Here is a 2,722-nt window from a genome sequence, read left to right on the forward strand (position 1 = left end):
GTGCAGAATAGCTAAAGCAATTCATTGAACACTTGGTGTGTAGATATTGAAGCAATTCATCGAAGACATATCTGAACCAAAACAGGTGCTGAAAAACTGAGATTTTCACATGTCGATCTCTTCCGAGAACAAAAGAATGGCTTTAGTTAGCACATGCATTTTTATCTTTGAATTTCTGAGCGAATGTAGACAAACACCAACACGGGGAGAAAGAAAATATGAACAATTGAGTTTAAAAAGATTCAAAACCCTAACTTCCTCTATAATCATAGTATTTGAAATTTCTTGTGAGATTCAGGTATTTTAAATTTAAATCAATATCTCGTGTTCTTGAGAATAAACATCTTAAATGTCATAATGGCAAGTAGAAGGATATAATGGCAAAATCATTTTTTTGCTAAAAATGATTGTGGAGGAGACATGTGTAAAAAAATGAGTCTTTTATTAAGATAGGTAGATATGAAAGACAAATTAGTGAACAAGAATCCGACTAATAATAATTTGAGGGCTTCATACGACATATCATATTGCCACCAATTCGTTGCTTGACGATATTAGAGGATAATTATCTGTTTGTAATACTTGATGTATCGACTATTGGTAACTAACCACAAATTGTAAAACATAGTTGCTAAATTATAATTATCTAAATAGTTAAATAATCATGACTATAAATTATTTATAAATATTGCTTTAAAAGCATTTGCAATAAGAGCTTTTAATAGACTTTTTTTTTTTTAAAGTTAAATCTCTTGAAATTTGGAAAAGTAATAAAATGAGTTTTATCAAATAAAAGTTTTATTCAATGTTTATTAATTAAAGGGATTTTTTAATATGTGCTCTAAGGTATATATAAGAAATATTAATTAATCATAATTAAATATTAAATACATTAATTATAAGAAATATTATCATAATTAAATGTAAATTTCATTAATAATTTCCATAATTAATGCAGTTCATATTTAATTATGGTAGTATTTTTCATAATTAATATTTTTTATATGTACTTTTAGGTACATATTAGAAAATCCCTTAATTAAAAAGTTTTTTTATTAGCTTTTTCAATGATTATGTGTATCTCATATGTTTTTAATCAACTACAATTTAACAACTTATAAAACGATCCATAAACATATAATTGAAAAAAAAAATCTTTGTAAAGATATAAACCTTTTCATTAAAAAATCTCCGACATTAAATACTCTTACACAAATATCGTGAATCATTGTAGAATATAATTAGATTTTTAAGGTAAATCCAAACTTAAAATAGCACAACAAACATATGTCTAATAGTATAAAGTACATAATTTAAAATATACAAAAAACATAATCAAACTATTAATTATTTTGGCCATATATGGTAATATCCAGCTAATAAATTTTAATAGAAAGAGTCAAAATATAAAATATCATCCACCCACACGAGACCCACGCGTGTCAGACAAAATAACTCCACCCCTTAACTCCTTCGTCTAAGCTTCCTCCTCCGTAGACCGCAGCTGGCCCCTCCCCATCTCTGCCACCCCCCACCACCCACACTTACGAGTTGCAAGTTGTTCACACACAAATATGTATATATACATCTTCACCTTTTTCTTATCCACCACTTAAATCTCAAACTATCAAACAGTCAAACCTTAACTTCACTCATAACTTGCAACTACCAAAAAAAGCTACGCATGGATATCGTCACCCCATTTCTTGATCAACTGTCATCGGAAAACTCTTCCGTTGAGTCCTCCTCGGCTTCTGATTGCAGCAGCAGTAGCACCACAACCATCGGTGGTGTTGGATATGGAGAAGTGGAAGTGATGCTGGCTTCGGAAAACCCAAAGAAGAGAGCAGGAAGGAAGAAGTTTAAGGAGACGCGACACCCGGTTTACCGGGGAATAAGGAGGAGGAACTCCGGTAAGTGGATTTGCGAGGTGAGAGAGCCTAACAAGAAATCGAGGTTGTGGCTAGGGACGTATGCCACCGCTGAAATGGCAGCTAGGGCGCATGATGTGGCGGTTTTGGCCATGAGAGGACGATCGGCGTGTTTGAACTTTGCTGACTCGGTGTGGAGGCTGTCGTTACCGGAGTCTAGCAATGTGAAGGATATAAAGAAGGCGGCGGCTGAGGCGGCGGAGGCTTTTAAACCGAGAGATGATGTGGTGGTGGAGATGGTGGAAACGAAGGAGGTGGAGGAAATGGTGGTTTATATGGATGAAGAAGTGATCTTTGGGATGCCGGCGTTTCTTGTCAGCATGGCGGAGGGATTGATGCTACCGCCACCTCAGACGGTGGGGTATGGAAACTCTATAGATGATAACATTGAATTTTGTGTTGACTTGCCTTTATGGAGCTTTTAGATAAGATTTAGTGTTTTTTCTCTTTAATTTTTCTCGGAATGCTTAGATGTGTATCACATTTCAATTGTAAATATACATCGATTTTTATTTATCAAATTCCAGTTAAATCCTTTGATAAATGTTCATAATAAACCTATTAACAAAACATTGCTTGTATAGATGATATTGCACATGAATTCAAAAGAAAAACAATAACCATGTTAAAAAACATTTTTGTTCTATGTGTATCTCTTATTTGTGATTACCAAAAGACATTTGGACTAAAGTATGTATCATGTACATTGATAATGTTGTGGGTTAAAATACATATTTAATTATTTTTCACGAAAAGCTGGTTGTATCTTTCACGATAAAAAACTAATTTAT

At 33.0% G+C, this 2,722-nt stretch overlaps 1 pseudogene; it reads left to right on the forward strand.

Annotated features, from left to right (window-relative positions):
* The first annotated feature begins 1,586 nt into the window (after positions 1 to 1,586).
* LOC145014639 (dehydration-responsive element-binding protein 1B pseudogene) lies at positions 1,587 to 2,466 on the forward strand (annotated as a pseudogene).
* Positions 2,467 to 2,722: the final 256 nt, after the last annotated feature.

The sequence above is a fragment of the Lactuca saligna genome, chromosome 9 (assembly GCF_052625555.1).
Source record: "Lactuca saligna cultivar CGN05327 chromosome 9, ASM5262555v1, whole genome shotgun sequence".
In the NCBI taxonomy this organism is placed as follows: domain Eukaryota; kingdom Viridiplantae; phylum Streptophyta; class Magnoliopsida; order Asterales; family Asteraceae; genus Lactuca; species Lactuca saligna.